Source organism: Orycteropus afer, unplaced genomic scaffold, assembly GCF_000298275.1.
Source record: "Orycteropus afer afer isolate SDZICR_OR568_19922 unplaced genomic scaffold, OryAfe1.0 scaffold00120, whole genome shotgun sequence".
In the NCBI taxonomy this organism is placed as follows: domain Eukaryota; kingdom Metazoa; phylum Chordata; class Mammalia; order Tubulidentata; family Orycteropodidae; genus Orycteropus; species Orycteropus afer.
This window is the reverse complement of record NW_006921707.1, coordinates 6,910,039-6,930,551: the sequence shown is the minus strand read 5'-3', so window position 1 is coordinate 6,930,551 and position 20,513 is coordinate 6,910,039.

The window sequence follows — 20,513 nt, the reverse complement described above, 5'->3', positions numbered from 1 at the left end:
TCTTCAATTTCCTCATCTTTGGCTTTGGTGGTTGGTGCATAAATTTGAATAACAGTAGTATTAATGGGTCGTCCTTGTAGACATATGGATGTTATCCTATCACTGACAGCATTGTACTTCAGGACAGATCTTGAAACACCCTTTGTGATGATGAATGCCACGACATTTCTCTTCAATTTGTCATTCCTGGCATAGTAGATTGTATGGTTGTCTGATTCAAAATGCCCCAATCCGGTCCATTACAGCTCATTAATGCCTGGGATATCAATCTTTATGCATTCTATTTCATTTTTGGCAAATTCCAATTATCCTAGATTCATACTTTGTACATTCTGTGTTCCAGTTATTAATGGATGTTTGCAGCTGTTTCTCCTCAATTTGAGTCATCCCATGTCAGCACATGGAGGTTCTGAAAGACTTACTTTATCCATATTAATGTTGGTTCTACTCTGAAGAGGCAGCTCTTTCCCAGTCCTATTTTGAGTGCCTTCCAATCCTAGGGGCTCATCTTCCTGCACTGTGTCAGACAATGTTTCCATGCTATTCATAAAGTTGTCCAGTAATATATCAGACAGTGTTTCTCTGCTATTCATAAGGTTTTCCCTGGCCATTTTTTTGAGAAGTGAATGGCCTCTTCCTTCTTCCTAGTCCATCTCAGTCTGTAAGCTGCATTGAAACCTGTGCACCAAGTGCAACCCTGATGGCACTTGAAACACTGATGACACAGCCTCAAGCCTTACAACAATGTGCAAGCCCCACAGGATGACAAACTGGCAGACGAGTTTGTCTCCCTTAGCTGTTGGAAGCCTCTCTGCCCTCCCCTTACCTAATTCTTGCCTGGATCCTACCATTTTGTGGTCCCTAGCTGCTCTGCTCCCTCCTTTTCATGGCTCTGGGGGTGGGGCCTGCCTGCCTCTCACCCCTTAACTGGATCCTGCTGCTCTTGTGGTACTTGGCCTTCAGCTCCCTCTCTTTCCTGGCTCTAGGGAGCTGGGGACTAGCCTTGCCCCCCCATCTGGATCCTGCCAGGCTAATTATATATGATAGAAATAGATCCATGGGGCTAGTTATATATGATAGAAAACAAAGGAAATCACTACAAAATCATGATTCATGACAGGTCAATTCATTGCTTACACAGGTGGAACTACAGAAGTGGGAAAAGGACCATGATTGGACATGTACACAATTGAAGGTTAAAAAGGGTTACAGGATTGGTTCTGGGGCTTGATCACCTGGCTAAGCACTGGTCAGGGTATGACTCATGACCATGAGGCCCTGAGTCATAATCACAAGGTGGCTAAATGACAATATCAGGACCCCATTCAAATATTTTCAGTAAATCATAAAGGACACACCCAGGCAAATTCCCTATTTCTTTGTGTGAGCATAATCTACTTTTAACCATCTTCCTAAGGGAAAATGGCACCTCCCTGGGTTTTCCCCAGACTTGTCTAAACATAGCCACATTGCTGGTTTAATAATCAGAAAGAACTCAAATGGCTTCTGAACTTATATCAAAACTCAAAATGGAATTAGGGCTCCCACTATAGAACTGCAGCCTTCCACAAACCAAGTGCTTTAGAATTTAAGCTCTAATACACACCTTAAAGAAGTCTTTTGCCGCAGATCTGCCCAATGCAGTACATCATCTGATTTCTTGAGTGCTGCTTCCTTGAGCATTGCTGCTGATCCAAGTAAAATGAAATCCTTGACAACTTGATTCTTTTCTCCATTTATCATAACATTGCTTATTGGTCCAGTTGTGAGGTGTTTTGTTTTCTTTATGTTGAGGTATAATTCATACTGAAGGTTGTATGTAGTCTTTGATCTTCTTCAGTTAGTGCTTCAAATCTTCTTCACTTTCAGCCAGCAAGGTTATGTCATTTAGATATCAAAGGTTGTTAATAAGTCTTTCTCCAATCCGGATGCTTCATTCTTCTTCATATAGTCTAACTTCTTGGATTATTAGCTCAGCATATAGATTTAATAAGTATGGTGAAAGGATATGATCCTGACATACACTCTCCCTAATTTTAAACTATGCAATATACCCCTGTTCATTCAAATGACAGCCTCTTGGTCTATCTACAGATTCCTCATGAACATAATTCAGTGTTCTAAAATTCCCATTCTTCACAATGTTATCCATAATTTGTTATGTTCCACTTAGTTGAATGCCTTTGCATAATCAATAAAACAAAGGTAAGCATTTTTCTGGTATTCTTTGCTTTCAGCTAAGATCCATCTTAGCTGACAGCAGCAATGATAACCCTTGTTACACATCCTCTGCTGAATCCAGCTTGAATTTCTTGCCGTTCGCTGTCAATATACTGCTGCAACCATTTTTGAATTATCTTCAGCAAATTTTACTTATGATATAAATTAAATTGTATGATAGTTTCTGAATTCTGATGGATCACCTTTCTTTGGAATGGGCACAGATAAGTATCTTTTCCAATCAGTAGACCAGGTAGCTGTCTTCCAAATTTCTTGGAGTGAGTGCCTCCAGCACTGCATCTTTTTGTTGAAACATCTCAGTGGGTATTCTGTCAATTCCTGAAGCGTGGTTTTTCACCAATTCCTTCAGTGCAGCTTGGACATTGTTCTCCAAGACCGTTGATTCTTGATTATATGCTACCTTCTGAAAGGGCTGAATGTTGATCAGTTCTTTTTGGTACAGTAACTCTGTGTATTCCTTACATCTTCTTTGGATGTTTCCTGCATCATTCAGTATTTTGTCCGTAGAATCCTTCAATGATGCAACTCAAGGTTGGAAGTTTTTCTTCACTTCTTTCAGTTTGAGAAATGCCTAGTGTGTTCTCCTTTGATTTTCCAACTCCAAGTCTTTGCACATTTCACTATAGTACTTTGTGTTCCTGAGCTGCCCTTTGAAATCTTCTGTTCCACTCTTTTAAGTCATCATTTCTCTCATTGACTTTGGCTACTTGCCATTCAAGAGGAAGTTTCAAAGTCTCTTCTGACATCCATTTTAGCTTTTTCTTATTTTTTGTCTTTTTAATGACTTTCTAGTTTTTTTTTTTTTCATTTATGATGTCATCCCACAACTTGTCTGGTCTTCAGTATGAAATCTATTCTTTTGGTGGTCTATAAATTCAAATGGAACATACTCAAGGTCATATTTTTGTGCTTGTAGACTTCTTTTAATTTTCTTCAGCTTCAGCTTAAACTTGCATATGAGCAATTGATGGTCTGTTCCACAGTTGCTCCTGGCCTTGATCTTGTATTGAGCTTCTCCATCATCTTTTTCCACAGATGTAGTCAAATTGATTCCAGTGTATTCCATCTGGTGAGGTCCACATGTAATCGCTGTTTATGCTCTTGAAAAAAGATATTTGTAATGAGTAGGTTATTGGCCTTGCAAAAATTCTATCATGTGATCTCTGACATCATTTCTTTCACCAAGGCTGTGTTTTCCAACTACCAATGTGTCTTCTTTGTTTCTAACTTTCACATTCCTATCACCAAAACAAAACTCAGTGCCATAGAGTCAATTCTGACTCTTAGTGACCCTATAGGGCAGAACAGAACTGCTCCAGAGGGCTTCCAACATTGTAAATCTTTGTGGAAGCAAACTGCCTCATCTTTCTCCCCAGGAGCAGCTGGTGGTTTCAAACCACAACCTTTTGGTTAGCAGCCAAGTGCTTTAACCACTGCACCACCAGAGCTCCTTATTCCGATCACCAGTAATTATTAATAAATCTTAATTGCATGTTTGGTCAATTTCTGACTGCAGAACTTGATGAAAATCTTTACCTTTGGCTTTGGTAGTTGGTGTGTAAATTTACGTAATTGTAGTATTAACAAGTCTTCCTTGTAGGTGCACTTATATTATCCTATCACTGACAGCATTGTACTTCAGGATAGATTTTGAAATATTTCTTTTGATGATAAATGTGATACAGCTCCTATTTAATTTGTCATTGCTGGCGTAATAGACCATATGATTCGTCTGGTTCAAAATGGCCAATACCATTCAATTTCAGCTCACTAATGCCTAGGACATTGATCTTTATGCATTCCATTTCATTTTTGACAACTTCCAATTTTCCTAGATTCATACTTTGTACATTCCATGTTCTGATTATTAATGGACATTTGCAGTTGTTTCTTCTCATTTTGAGTTGTGCACATCAGCAATTGAAGATCCCCAAAATTTCACTCCATCCACATCATTAAGGTGGACTCTACTTTGAGGAGGCACCTCTTCCCCATTATATTTTGAGTGCCCCTCAACCTGAGGAGCTCATCTTCCAACACTATATCAGATAATATTTCCCTGCTATTTCAGTTGCCAATTCTTTCATAAATGGACCTGGCCACATCTTTCTTCCTAATCTGTCTTAGTCTGGAAGATCTGATGAAACTTGTCCACCATGGGTGACGCTGCTGGTATTTGAAACACTGGTGGCATAGTTTCCAGCATCACAGGCACATGCAAGCCACCATGGTACAATAAACTGACAGATGAGTGGTGGTCCTGTCCTTAAAAACCAGTAATAACCAATGATCTCTGTATATTTATTTATTCTTGTCATTTAAAATAAGTGAGATCATATAATATGTGTCCTTTTGTGACTGATTTATTTCACTCAGTATAATATCTTCATCTTATGTATTTTGGACACATTATAAGGAAGGAACAGTCCCTGGAGAAGGATTTTATGCTTGGTAAAGTGGAGAGTCAGAGAAAAAGAGGAAGATCCTCACTCAACAAGATGGAATGACACAGTGTCTGCAACAATGGGATGAAACGTAGCAATCCTTGTGAGGATGGCACAGGACTGGGCACTTAACAAAAAAAACATCTTCGAGGTTATCCATGTTGTAGCATGTATTAGGACTTGGCATTTTCCAGTTACTAAAAGAAGCTAATGTAACAGGGACAGAGTGAGCAAAAGGAGGAGGAGGAATGAAATGAGACTAGAATGATAGCCAGTGTCACATCTGTGCAAGGCCTTGCAAGCCTTGGGAAAGAATTAGGTTTTATTCCACATATTTATGAAAGGTGACATCCTCTCATTTATGGAGAATGGATTGGGTTAATAAGACATGACTTACGGGATAATTTTTGATAAGTTCCTATTGCATTTTAGAAGGTCTTTTGAAGTTTGGGGAAAGACTTCACAGAAGAATAAAAGTGGAAGTAAAGGAGTAGGAGAATAAGGAGGATGTTAAAAATGGACACAGACACTCTTGATATACATCCACATCCACAATGCTTTCTTTTTCAGAATATTGTGTGTTGCTTGTCAGTATTCTCATAGCCATTGTCCTCCTTGTAAAGGTTATATACCATAAATGCAGTTCTAAGTGGCTGCTTCAGGAACTTGGAATTTGTCATCTGTGGTTAAGTAATACTCCAAGGAGATCTTACACATGTTGTCACATCTGTAAAATTTGAAGTGGTCTTCCCATATAAAACCTCCTCTCAGCATGTATTACATCAAGAACAGAAAAAATAAGAGAGACCTGTGCATCCTTTTGCAAGATTAATTCGCACTCATCTGAGAACAGTGCAGGTATGGGACACAGGTATAGAGTGAAGAGCAAGGGGAAGGGCAAGGACAGACCAGTGTGCTGGTCTCGCTGGGTCACATTTTACCACATTAAGATTCCAGTCTGCATTCCACCACATTCTTCCTAGTCTTCATAACATCGCTGCTGGTCCAAAGAAACTTTGTAATTAAACAAAACTTGCCAGAGTTTATGTTTGCAAAATTTGTAAATGAAGAAATGAATTCAGTTTAAAGACTTCTGTTTTTGTATTGCAGCATTATGACACTTTTTATTAACTTTTGTAGTTTTTCAGTGTGGGAGATGAGCATGTGATGGGCCAACCAAACTGTGGTGGTTTTGTTTGTGTGTCAACTTGGCTGAGCCTGGTTGAGTGGCTGGGCAGCTGGATGTAGTATTCCCTACGATGTGACTGGTAATCAACTCCATGGTGGAATCTACTGTGAACAGCTGAGTAGCTGCCTTAGGGATGTGGTTTGCTTCCTGTATACAAGCAGAAGCCTTGGGGAATGGTCTCTAGCTTATGGCATGCTTGAACCCTGCATGTAGCTGTGTTATTGTTCAGCAGCCTGCCATGCTCTGCCGACCTTGAGACTTAAAATGGACTTAAGTTAATGGCCTGCCGTGTGGTTTGGTAATATCTGGACTGTGCCTTTTTACTTGTCAACCTTGGGTTTGTCAGCCTCAGAAGCCAGCAGCTGTCTTAGTGAAGAAGTGTCTCTAGCTCCAGGGGCTCGGGAGCAGGAGGCAGAGCTGGACCCCAAGGTTGAGGGGCTTTCACCCAGCCCCTAGAGCCTGGCACTTTGAACATGGACTTAAAGCCTCCAAATTGTAAGAGAATAAATTCCTGCTTGTTAAGGCCATCCCATTTGTGGTATATTCCTGTCAGAGTGGCACTAGATAACCAGAACACAAACCAAAACCAAACACACTGCCATCCAGTCGAATCTGACTCATAGCGACCCTCTTTGGTTTTCTAAGGCAGTAAATCTTCACAGAGGTACACGGCCTCATTTTCCTTCCATGGAGCAGCTAGTGGATTTGAACTGCCATCCTTCTGGTTAGCCATGAAATGTCTTAGGTATTGTGCCACCAGAGCTCTTTATGTGATGGGACAGAGGAGGGAAATGGGTGAAAGAAGCCACAACTAAACACAGATAAGACACTTAGAAGAGAAAGTAATAGTATCATAGAAAAGGAAAACTGTCTTAGAACAAAAGCTGAACAAATAAGACTGAACTCTTTGAAGGACAATTGTTAACTAGACCTTGAAGTGAATGCTCCTTAGAAGCAAGAATGGCCAGACTTTGTCTCTCATACTATTTATTATCAGAAGGGACCAGTCCCTGGAGAGGGATATCATGCTTGGTAAAGTGAGGGTCATTGAAAAAGGAGACTTTCAATGAGATGGGTGGACACAATGGCTGCAACAGTGGGCTCAAGCACAGCAAAGATTGTGAGGATGGCTCAGGACGGGGAAGTGTTTCATTCAATTATACATAAGGTCACTATGAGTTGGAACTGACTTGACAACACCTAACAACAACATGATGATAGTGAATCACACTTCAGCACAGCTCATCTGCTTTGTCCGTCTATGAATGGATAAATTTCTACAAAGGGATATTCAACAGAGCAATGTGCAATAATGGTGAGCAAATTAATATAGCTGGCTAGAATTGACAATTTGTTTTTTGGCTTCATGTTTTATTTTTTTGGATTCACTAGGGGCTTTTAGCACAATTTAAGTTGATGATCCCAAAATTTCAAATGGAAAATTTAAAAACACAAGAAGAACTTTTCATTTGACCAAATTAAATTCTTGATGTACTGTCCCCTGATAATAAAGACAATAAAAACAAGAAAATCAATCCCACTGCTGTCAAGGGTACTCTAACTCATAGCAACCCTGTAGAACATAATAGACTGTCCTATAAGGTTTCCAGAGACCATCTTTTTTTTTTTTTTTTTTTAACTTTTTATTGTGCTTTGGGTAAAAATATACAGAACAAATTCGTTTCCCATTCAAAAGTTCATGCACATTTTGTTTTGTGATATTGATTGGTATCTCCACCATGTAACTGGTCTCTTCCTACTTCCTCCTTGTGGTTACCTTTTCCAGGCGTTCTTCTTTCCTATGCAGTCCTACCTTCTGAGAGTCGGCCCTATGCAAATATTGCCTTTCTGATCTCCCACTGTTGATTGCTGTAAGGAGTATACCTCCTCGGTATAATTGCTTACCTCATAGGCCCATCTATTGTTTGGCTGAAGGTTAAGTTCTAGGAATAAGTTCAATTCCAAGCCCAAAGGGTGACCAGAGGCCACTAGTCTCTATCAGACTGCAAAGGCCATAAATCTTTATGGAAGCAGACTGCCACGTCTTTCTTCCATGGAGCAACTGGTGGGTTCCAACTTCCAACCTTTGGGTTTGCAGCCAAGTGCTTAACCACTGTGCCACCAGACCTTAATAAAGACAATATTCATCCAAACCACCTCCCTGCTGTTGAGTTGGTTCCAACTCATAGTGACCCCTCCTTTGGTTTCTGAGGCAGTAGCTCTATGGAAGTAGTTTGCCCAGTCTTCCTTCCAAGGAGTGGCTGGTGGATTTGAACTGCCAGCTTTCTGGTTAGCAGTCAAATGCCTTAGGCACTATGCCACCAGAGCTCCCAATAATAGTCATCAATGAAATTAAAATGACCATTTGAGAAGAGTGAAAAGGGCAACATGGGAAAAAGCCATTAATAAGTCATCATCATGAACATATACACTTATGTCATTTCTATCTTTCTTCTTACTAATACTGTGCTATAAAACAGGAGAAGATTTGGGAAAACAAAGTAACATTTACATATAATGATAAGTTAATACTTTTGCTGCTCATCTTACCATTCCTCAAATACTCCCACCCATCCAGCTGCTGAGCTCCTCAGCTATCAGGTCTAGCAGGCCATAGGTGATCAGTGGGGTTAATCAGAATTCTGAAGGGCACAAATAGCAATATGAATGTAATAGGATTGTACTTGGTGCTACTCAGATCAGATGCACTGTCACCTTAACTTACAATGAATGATGTGATCAGGCTATTTAATTTCCCATACACCAGCTCAGACTTGTTTCTAAGCTATGTAGTGTTTTTCAATTTTATGTTCATTACTACAACAAGGAGGAAAAACAAAACAAAAAAAAAGTCTTTCCAGATTTTAACCCACAAAGGGTTAGCTGTCCTGTCCTCTTGTCTCAAGAAACTAAGAAAGACGCTGTCTTAGTTATCTAGTGCTGCTATAACAGAAATACCCCAAGTGGGTGGCTTTAACAGAAATTTATTTTCTTACAGTATGCTGTTATTGTTGTTATGTGCCGTCGAGTCAGACCCGACTCATAGCAATCCCTCCCTGGGTTTCCAAGACAGTATCACTATGGAAGTAGATTGCCCAACCTTCCTTCTGAGGAGTGGCTGGTGGGTTTGAATTGCCAGCCTTCTGGTTAGCAGTCAAGTGCCTTAGACGCTACGCTATCAAAGCTCCTTACAGAAGTATAGAGGGCTTTAAATCTGAATTCAGGTTGCTGGCTCTAATGGAATGTTCTCTGTTGGCTCTGGAGGAAGGTCCTTATCTCATCTTCATGTCATTGGCATCTTTCTTCCCCTATCTTTGTTCTGCTCTATTGTTTAATCTCTTTTATATCTCAAAAGAGATTGAATCAAGATATACCCTACACTAATTCTGTATCAAGGAGCTCTGGTAGCATAGTGCCTAAGGCACTTGACTGCTAACCAGAAGGCTGGCGGTTCAAACCCACCAGCCACTCCTCAGAAGGAATGTTGGGCAATCCTACTTCCATAGTGATACTGCCTCAGAAACCCAAGGAGGGGTCTCTATGAGTAGGGCCGACTTATTGGAAAATAACAACAACAATCCTGTATCATTAACATAACAAAGAAACCCATTACCAAATGAGATTATAATCACAGGCACACAAAAACTAAAAAAAAAAAAAAAAAAAAAATCCATTGCTGTGGAGTCTCACACCACTCATAGTGACCCCTTCTTGGGTTTCCGAGGCAGTACCACTATGGAAGTAGATTGCCCAACCTCCCTTTCGAGGAGTGGCTGGTGGGTTTGAACTGCCAGCCATCTGGTTAACAGTCACATGCCTTAGGTACTATGCCAAGCTCCATAGGCATACAGGTGAGGATTTATAATACATACATATTTTTTAAAGGAGCTCTGGTAGCATAGTGCCTAAGGCACTTGACTGCTAACCAGAAGGCTGGCAATTCAAATCCACCAGCCACTCCTCAAAAGGGAGGTTGGGCAATCTACTTCCATAGTGGTACTGCCTTGGAAACCCAAGGAGGGATTGTTATGAGTCGGGTCCAACTCCACAGCAGTGAGTTTGAGCATGAGCTAAACAGGTTTCGGTGGAACTTCCAGACAAAGGTGAACTAGGAAGAAATACCTGGTGATGTACTTCCAAAAATCAGCCAATGAAAACCCTAAGGGTCACAATGGTCGTATCATGGAGATGGTGCAAGACTGGGAAGCTTTTATTCCACTGTGCATGAGTTGGGACCAACTCAATGGCAGCTACCAACAAGTATCAAACTAATTTAACTAAAACAAGGTGAAAGGCAGAACCTTGAAAGGTAGATATAGATTAGTAAATAGAGTTTACTAGCTTATGGTTTATAACTTTGATTTCTTTTCTTAGTCCTTTGCAGGTATCCAGTAAAGCTCAGATTACACTACCTAGAGCTCCAACTTCTGGTGGAAGTTACATCCTAGGACTAATAGGGAGGAGAACAATTTTTGCCCTGGAATAATTGTCATTTTTTAAGAGCGAAAGACTGAATAGAACATACTTGTTTTCTTGTTAAAGATACCATTGCCTTTAGGAAATAAATGAAAATCATACATACTACAAGCAAGAAATAAAGTTATGAAAACAGCAAACTTGCAAAACGTTTATGCTCAGAAGAACTAATATGCTGCATTTACCTTTAACATCCGTAGTCTCTTGGGTACCAGTCCAGTAGAATGCAGGATTACGTGCAGAGCTGTTTGGTAATGACATTCTGAAGAAAGCATGTAGAAGAGACAAGTTAATAAATTACACCTGACCTATGGACTTAGAGGCATTTTCACTTCATTTTTTAAGCTTTTGCTTTCGGTCTTGTCTTTATACCCTCCACAACCCCATACTCCCATTAAATAAATCCTGGTTAGAAATTCTCATAATGTCTTTAGTGGTTTGTTTATTCTCTGATTTGTCATAAAATTTCCAATATTTGTGCACAAAATTCCCAAACATTAATTTCCTAATTGTTTTAACAGAATTTATGAGCGTTCCTGTAGGAATTCTTTTCAAAATAAGTGCTATGAAAGAACAGGGAACCCTGATGGAGTAACCGATAAGCAGTTGGCTGCCAACCAAAAGGTTGGTGGTTTGAAGTCATCAATGTCTCCACAGGAGAGAAGACCTGACAATCTTCTCCTGCAAAGATTTCAGCCTAGAAAACCCTATGGAGCAGTTCTGCTCTGTCCTATGGGTCATTGTGAGTTGGAACTGACTTGATGGCACTCGATTACAACAACATGAAACAAATAGGAAATACTATAGTAATTATGCTGGTTTCCCATTAAAACTTTGAATTTAATAGTAGGACAATAACTTGGGATTCACAGATGTTGTGTTTATCCTATGAAATACGTCTATATCTTAGTTTCCCTGAACACAGATATGGCATTCTTTTTAGGCAAGCAGAGGCTTGGTGGGAAGCACAGGTTATTTTGTATGGAACGGACAGAATCATTAATTCCTTGGGTATAACACATGGCAGTGATTGTTCTAAGGGCTTTGAGGTGGGGAAGAGGGTCTCTAAGCTCTAGGGATTTGGGTTCTTTGTGTGAGGTGGGAGTAGTTTGCAAATTAATGTCAGCCCCAAAAGTCCTAAAATGCATTAAACCCACAAACCAATCTAAATCATCCCTGATTCTTTCTTCTCCTGCATTCTACCCTCCATCTTTCTTCTCCTCACCTGCAGAAGCAATTAAGTCACCTGAGGGCATTTATTTTAAAATGCAGATTTCTGAATCCAACTTCCAGTTACTATTTTTCAGTAGATTTGGAGTGGGTAGTTCTGATATAGGTAGTAGTCCAGGTTTCTGCTTCTAAGGGATCTAAGGGAATCATTTATTTGCTTCTCTTTGTATTATTATCAGATGGGGCAATCTACTTCCATAGTGATACTGCCTTGGGGGATCGCTATGAGTCGGGTCCGACTCGACAGCACATAACAACAACAATAAGCAGATCTATCCAAGCACTATAGTTGGTTTGGACTTTTTTTTTTTTTTTTTAAATATACTATATATGGAATTATACAGGATGTATTGTGTCTGACTCAAAACATTCAACACTGTTTGTGACATTAATGGTGTAACCACAGTTTGTTCATGTTCATTGCTGTATACTATTTCATATATGAACATGCCACTGTTTATCCATTCTACTATAGATGAATAGTATTTAGTCTATTTTCTTTGTTTTTAGTTTTTTGTCTATTATGAAAAATGCTGTTACAAACACTCTTATACATGTCTTTTGGTGCACAGGTGAAAATGCTTTCCAGGTTATGGAAAATTTGCATTGATTAAGGGTAATGATTGTATAGTTGATTAATGTAATCAATATCAATAACTTGTATACCTGTAAGAAGATTAATTGGCAAGTGCTGTATGATACATATTCTTACAACAACAACAAATGAGTAGCTGCTCAGGTTTCTTATGTATAACCAAAAACCTCATGGGATTTGGTTTCTTGATTTGGAGGTTTAAGGTCATGGTTTCGTGTGACTTTCCAATTAATTTGTTTAATATCATGTTCAGCGCTTCTGTTGTACTTCTAGTTCATTTCATAGCACCTAGGACCTTATAAGCTTGCAAGCAGCCATCCAAGGTAATTGATCTCTATTTGCCTAGAGCAACAGAGGAAGGAGACTCAGGAACCGGAGGATGAAGTGTAATACATGGTTAATTGCCTTTATGAACAACTCCCTCCTTTTCCATGAGACCAAAAGAACTGGATAGTGCCTAGCTTCTATTACTGAATATTTTGATCAAAGACTCTATAGAAGAATCTTGATCAAAATGAGGGGAAATGTGGAAAAGAATAGCAAAAGCTCATGGAATCTAGACTATCTGGAACCATGGAAGTTGGATGAAGCCCTGAAGCTGTTGCACTGAGATAATCTTTAAACCTTAAACCAAAAATATCCCCTGAAAACTGCTTCAAACAATCAATACTTTATCTTAATTATTAAAGAATGTCTGCCTTGAGAATTGTGCTCTTTTAAAGAGCTATCTATACGGGATCAAACTGACAACAGCAACTCAAAATTAACTCAAAAAGGAAGCACTAAGCACTAAAGCCAAAGATGAAGAAATTTGCTAAAAGAGCATGGAGTTGGCATCTTCTGATCTCTTTCAACCTCATGAGGGGGAGAAAGAATCACCATCAACAGCCCAAGGCCAGACATGCCACCACCCTCCAGCCTTTTCACCAATCTGACACCAACTATCCCTCCCACGGCCCTCACTACTTTGCTGGGTTTGATAATTAGTTGCAACGGCCACACAGAACTCACTGATAACACTCATGATTATGGAGTTTATTAGGAAAGTAACAGGCTACAATTCAGGCTCAGGAACATGCTCAGGATACATACAGTTCTTTGATATAGTCTCTCCTCTGCTATGCCTCAGGGACTCCTCTCTGTCCCTTGGCCTCTCAGCCTGGCCTCAGTGCTGCTTGGGCAAGTGTTACAAAGATTATTTAGCTCTGCCAGTAGGTACAGCTATGTGCACACCACTCTACCAGCAAGTCTCCTGCCCAAGGGCACACAACTTTCTCACTCCATGGGTCGGAAAGTCTGCTGCTCAGCTGCCTGCCTCTTGGCTCCACTGCCACCATTTCTCACCCGGGAGCATTCCAATCACCAGTAATCAATACATCTTAATTGGATGTTTGGTCAATCTCAGACTGCAGAAGTTGATAAAAATCTTTAATTTCTTCACTTTTGGCTTTGGTGGTTGGTACACAAATTTGAATAATAGTAGTATTAACTGGTTTTCCTTGTAGGCGTATAGATATTATCGTATCACTCAAAGCATTGTACTTCAGGACAGACCTTGAAACATTCTTCTTTATTTTTTCTTCTTTTTCTTATTGTGCTTTGGGTGCAAATTTACAGTGCGAAATCTGTTTTACATTCAATAGTTCATGTACATTTGATTTCATGCTCCGATTCCCATCCTGACCATAACACATTCTCATTCCCTCCCATTCCTGTGACCCCTCCCCCCACACCCTTCTTAAGTATGCACTCTTATCTGTCCAGCTTTCCCTCCATGTGACTGCTGTCCCTCTGGTGACCCATGGCTGATCGCTCTAAGGGGTGTATCTCCCTAGAGTAGGTGGCTTCATTGTACTGGGTTGGGTGTTCTTCATGTAAGTCTTTCTACTGTTTGGCTGAGAGCTGAACCTTGGGAATGAGTCCAATCCCAGGCCTGAAGGGTATCCCAGCCCATAGTCTTGGGGGTCCCACCAGATTCCATCTGACCAGTAATTCTGGTCATTTTTGTGTTTTTGAATTTTGTTCCACATTTTTCCTTCTACCCCATCCAGGATCTCTAGTTTTGATCCCTTCCCGAGTGGTTGGCATTGGTAGCCAGGCACCATCTAGTTCTTCTGGTCTTGAGGTCCATCATATCCTTTGACTGATTGTTTCCGAATGCCTTTGATTTTCTTCACTCTTCTTTGTGTCAGATGGGAGGAGACCAATAGTTGTATCTTAGATGGCTTCTCAAAAGCTTTTAAGACCCCAGATGCTACTCACCAAAGTAGGTTGTGGAACAAGAATTTTATGTACTATATTGGGAGCTCTGGTAGCATAGTGGCTAAGACACTTGCCTGCTAACCAGACGGCTGGTGGTTCAAACCCACCAGCCACTCCTCGGAAGGAAGGTTGGGCAATCCTACTTCCGTAGTGATACTGCCTCAGAAACCCAAGGAGGGGTCGCTATGAGTCGGGTTTGACTCGATGGCACATAACAACAACAACAACATTGTGCCAATTGAGTTTGATGTCCCCCGATACCATGGTCCCCAGTCGGCAGGCCTGGTGAATCTCTCTCCCGAGATCTTTGGTCTCTGAGAGGTTACTCCAACTCTGTCTTCTGTTTCTTCTGTAATGAGCGTGGCTAATTTTGTATCACTATATGAGTCGGGGCCGACTCGACGGCACATAACAACAACAACAACAACAACAACTATCTATTCAAGATTATCTTCAGCTAAATTTATCCTTGGTCTAGGGTACATTCCTGTTCGGTGACCCCCTGATCTTTTTGATGATGAATGTGAAGCTATTCCTCTTCAATTTGTCATTTCCGACATAGTAGACCATAAGATTGTATGATTCAAAATGGCCATTACCAGTCCATTTCAACTCATTGACACCTAGGATGTTGATCTTTATGTGTTCTATTTCATTTTCACTTCCAGTTTTCCTAGATTCGTACTTCATACATTCCGTGTTCTGATTATTAATGGATGTTTGTAGCTGTTTCTTCTTATTTTGAGTCATTGTTGTTGTTAAGTGCCGCCGAGTCGGCCCAGACTCCTTGTGACCCCTCCTTGGGTTTCTGAGGCTGTATCACTATGGAAATAGATTGCCCAACCTTCCTTCCAAGGAGTGGCTGGTGGGTTTGAACTGCCAGCCTCTGGGTTAGCAGTCAAGTGCCTTGGGCACTATGCTAGTCATATCTCTCAGCAAAAGAAGGTCCTGAAAGCTTTTACTCCATCCACATCAGTAAGGTCAACTCTACTTTGGGGAAGCATCTCTTCCTAGTCATATACTGAGTGTCTTCCAACGTGAGGGGCTTCAGGTACTGTATCAGACAATGTTTCAGGGATATTCATAAAGTTTTCCAGTAATATATCAGTGTTTCACTGCTATTCATAAAGTTTTCACTGGCAATTTTTTTAGAAGCGCATGGCTCCATCTTTCTTCCTAGTCTGTCTTAGTCTGGGAGGTCTGCTGAAACCTGTCCACCGTGGGTGGAATCTGTAGGTATTTGAAATACTGGGGGCATAGCCTCCAGCTTTATGGCAATGTGCAAGCCACCACAGTATGACAAACTGACAGATGAGTGGTGGTGAGCAGAAAAACTGTACTTAATTTTAAGGTAGTCTAATTTCTTATCTATTTATCTATTGTTGTGGATTAAATTGTGGCCCTAAAAAATGTGTTGTTAATTCTACCCTATGTAAGTGGATGCAATCTCATTTGGAATGGGGTTTTATTGTTATGGTAATGAGGAGATAGCAGGGTAGGGTGTTTCTTAAACCAATCACTTTCGAGATACAAAAAGAGCGGATTAGGCACAGAAGCAAGTAAGCACAGATGGAGGAAGATGGATGCTGTCCCACATGAAGATCAACAAGGAACTGGGGAACAGAAACTGAAAAGAGACATGGACTTTCCCCAGCACCAGCAAACAAAGCAAGCCTTCCCCTAGAACTGGTGCCCTGAATTCAGTTTTCTAGCCTCCTGAACTGTTAGAAAACACATTTCTGTTTTTTAAAGCCTTCTGCTTACATGGTATAGTACCTAAGGCATTTGACTGCTAACCAGAAGACTGGAGGTTCAAACCCACCAGCCACTCCTTAGGAGGAAAATTGGGCAATCTACTTTTGTAGTTATACTGCCTCAAAACTCAAGGATGGGTCGCTATGAGTCTGATCCGACTCAATGGCAGTGAGTTTTTTATTATTATTATTATTTTTTTGCTTACAATATTTTTGTTATAGCAGCACTAGATAACTAAGACATCTTTTTCTTTGTGCTTAGTGCTTTTTGTGTTCTGTTTAAGAAATCTTTGCCAACTTCAAGATCATCAAGACATGCTCAATGTTATCATCTAATTATGCTCTTATTTTTATACTTAGGTCTTGAATTCATCTGGAATTAATCTACCTGGAATTGAAAATGACCTTTCTCTACTCCTCTGGCAGCTTCGTCATAAATCAAGTCTCTCTATATGCATGGCTCTGTTATTTGTCTCTTTTGTTTCCCCATAATACTATCCTACCTTAATTACTGAGTCTCTATAATAAGTCTTGTTATCATAAGTCTTTGCTCCTTTTTGAGAGTGTCCTGGCTACTTTCTGACCTTTTGTATTTCTGTATAAATTTTACAATAATTTTGTCAATTCCCACAGAAAAATGCTTTATGGAATTTTGATTGGGATTGAATTGAATCTACAAATAAATCTGGGAGAAATTACATTTTTATAACAGTCAGTCTTTCAATCTATGTGCATGGTTTGTTGTTGTTGTTAGGTGCTGTTGAGTCAGTTCCAACTAATAGTGACCCCATGCGTAACAGAACGAAGTAGTGCTTAGTCCTGTGTCATCCTTACAATAGTAGATATATAAAAACAAAACAAAACTCACTGCTGTTGAGTTGGATCCAACTCATAGTGACCCCTCCTTGGGTTTCCGAGGTGGTATCACTTAGGAAGTAGATTGCCCAATCTTCCTTCCACGGGGTGGCTGATGGATTTGAACCACCAGCCTTCTGGTTAGCAGTCAAATGCCTTAGGCATTATGCCACCACAGCTCCCTATGGTTGATCCCATTGTTGCAGTCACTGTGTTAATCCATTTTGTTGAGGGTCTTCCTTCTTTTCACCTTTTTACCAAGCATGATGTCCTTCTCTAGGGATTGGTCCCTCTTGACAACATGTTCAAAATACGTGAAGTCTTGCCATGCTTGCTCCTAAGAAGCACTCAGTCTGTACTTCTTCCAAAAGAGATTTGTTTGTTCTTCTGGCAGCCCATGGTATTCTTCACCAACACCTTACATGATGCACCTCTCCATTTACTGAGATCTTCTTTATTTTCTCTCACTAATTTATGGAGATCTGGCATATCTTTCGTTACATTTATTCCTAGAGATGAAATATTTTAATAACGTTTCAAGTAGTATTTTTTATTTGTTACAGGTAAGCACAGATTTTCTTATAAATTTACTATTTTAATTTAAACATTTTATATCATGTGATATTTGTATTTTCCTTTTTATAGTAAGTTTCCATTATTTTGCCTGTATTACTTTTCTACTGCTGCTATCATAAACTTGTGATGGTTGTTGATAACTGCCATCGTCGGCTCCTGACAAGTGATTAACCCATGCACAGTGGGACAAAATGCTGCCTGATTCTGTGCCATCCCCACGATCGATTACAGGTCAAACCACTGTCATTGATAGTGTTTCGTAGGCTGATTTTCAGAAGCAGACTGCTAGGTTTTTCTTCCTCGTTCGTCTTAGTCTGGAAGCTCCGCTGAAATCTGCTCAGCACCATGGCAACACATGAGTCTCCACTGCCAGCCTAGTGGTGTCTGTGCTTGAGGTACGTTGTCTGGGAATTAACCTGGTATCCCACATGGAAGGTGAGAATTCTGTCACTGAACCACCAATGTCCCCATGCAACAAACTAGTACTCCCTATTCATCCTGTAAGGAGCCCTGATGGTGTAATAGTTAAGCACTGAACTGCTAACCAAAAGGTCAGTGGTTTGAACCCACTGCCGTTCTGTGGGGAAAATGACATGGCAGTCTGATGCCATAAAGAATGCAACATTGGGAACACTATTGTTGTTGTTGTTGTTATGTGCCATCGAGTCGGCCCCAACTCATAGCGACCCCTCCTTGGGTTTCCGAGGCAGTATCACTATGGAAGTAGGATTGCCCAACCTTCCTTCCGATGGGAACACTATAGGGCAGTTCTACTCAGTCCTATAGGGTCACTGTGAGTTGGAATAGACTCAATGGCATTGGGCATGAATTTTTTGCTATTTATCTTGTAGCTTCTAGTAAGCCCTAACACGGTGCCTCTATATTTGGGAAGCATGACACAACATGCTGCTTGTTCTTCACTGAGGATTTTGTCTAAGCACCAATTCAGAAAGGATAATCATTGTTTTTCAAATAGTTTGGGATTATCCTAAAAGACCAAATCATCTTATCACAGCTTTTTATCTTTCCTGGATTTGTACTTCTCCTGATTGACATTGAGGTCCTTGCTGTAGGATGTAAAGGAAACTAGAGGACAAACCATAATATCCAGTGCCTTGTGGAAGAAAGACAGCTCAGAAGCCCCTGAAGCAGCATTAGGTTTGGTATCAGGTGGCCATGGTGCTATAACAGATGTTTTACTTTCTTCCAGGGCAGTGTTTCCCAATGTTTTCTGATCATCCGAATCATCTGGGATACTTGTTAATTATACAGACCCACCAGGGCCTCATAAGCAGACTTTCTGAGAGGAGATGTTTGAGAACCTTAATTTTTAGCAAGAACTGATAGTTTTCATAATCCAGTGAGGAACCATTGCTCTTAAGGACTACCAGATCTGTCTCCATCAAATCTTACTTCCCAGTGTCACTACGAGAAGACCAGGCCTCACCAGGCTTCAGTTTTCATCATAATCATCCTCATGATCAGCTCCTTATGTGATCTAATGCCCCAAGCCCCCCTCTACTCTCAATATATTCACTGTTGTATTTGGAATTTTCAGTCTTATCCGAAAACTCCTCTATATCATCAGCTCTCATTCTTGTCCCCATCTGAAACTTACCATTTCCTTGTGCCCTAAGGGAATCAGCTGTTCCTTGAGAGCACTGCCTCCTGTGAAGCCCTCTCAACAAAGGCCACCTTTTTTTCCTCACACTTCGCATAGCTCAGAGCCTGGACACTCCTCACTTCTGCGTCCAGACCGTTTCTCTTCCCTTCAGCAAAATCCACTTCCATTTTGAGGATTATATTATAGAGCTATACCACTTAGTACGTAGTAGGTGTTCAATAAATATTCATTGGGCAAACCAGTGAAGACTGCCATATGCCAAGTGTTTAATTATTTCCCTTATTCTAACTCCACTATTACTAACTCTCACCAGGCCCCCTTTTGTGTTCCTTTCTAACTGGACAATCTTTATAATCACTCCCTTGAAAATCCCTTCAGCTTCCTTGCTTCTCACTACCTCCTTCACCCTAAACTCATGCAGTTGAGTCAATTCCAACTCATAGGGACCCCTCCTTGGGTTTCTGAGGCAATATATCTGTGGGAGTAGATTGCCTAGTCTTCATTTCGAGGAGTGGCTGGTGGGTTTGAACTGCCAGCCTTCTGGTTAGCGGTCAAATGCTTTACACACTAAGCCACCAGAACTCCCTAGCCTGGAAAAACCCAGGTTAACTCTCATCATCTCTCTACTTTGTGCCTTCCCTTATACAGCTGAAAGTCGTTGGAGAAAATTTACACATGAGGTGCTCAAGTACTGATTATAAATCTCAAATGGCTTCTAACACTGTCAAGTAACCCTAATATGTTTCCCAAATAAGGCCGCTTTCTCATTTTCAACTATCTCTGGCCTCCTCACTCTTCAAGCTGCCCACACAAATTCCCACCTCTACCCCCAACAAAAGATGACCTCCTCTTTTTGGTTTTTGTAAAGAAAAACTACCATGCAGAAAAGCATTCATCAACAAACCTATCTATGTCTGCACTTGTTTCTTCCACCTTCCCTCTTGCTACAATACTCCTGCATCATTAGTTTCTCTCTCTGATGGATCATTCCTATCAACAAACAAAACCCCCCAAAAAACCAAACTCACTGCCATCAAATTGATTCTGACTCATAGCAACCCCTATTGGGTTTCTGAGGCAGTAAATCTTTATGAAAGTAGATTGCCCTGTCTTCCTTCCACAGAGTGGCTGGTGGGTTTGAATTACCAACATTTTGGTTAGCAGTCAAATGCCTTAGGTACTGTACCACCAGAGCTCCTTCAACAACAGTGGTGTGCTAATACATATCATCTTGCAAAAAAAATAAAAACAAAAAACCAGTAACAAC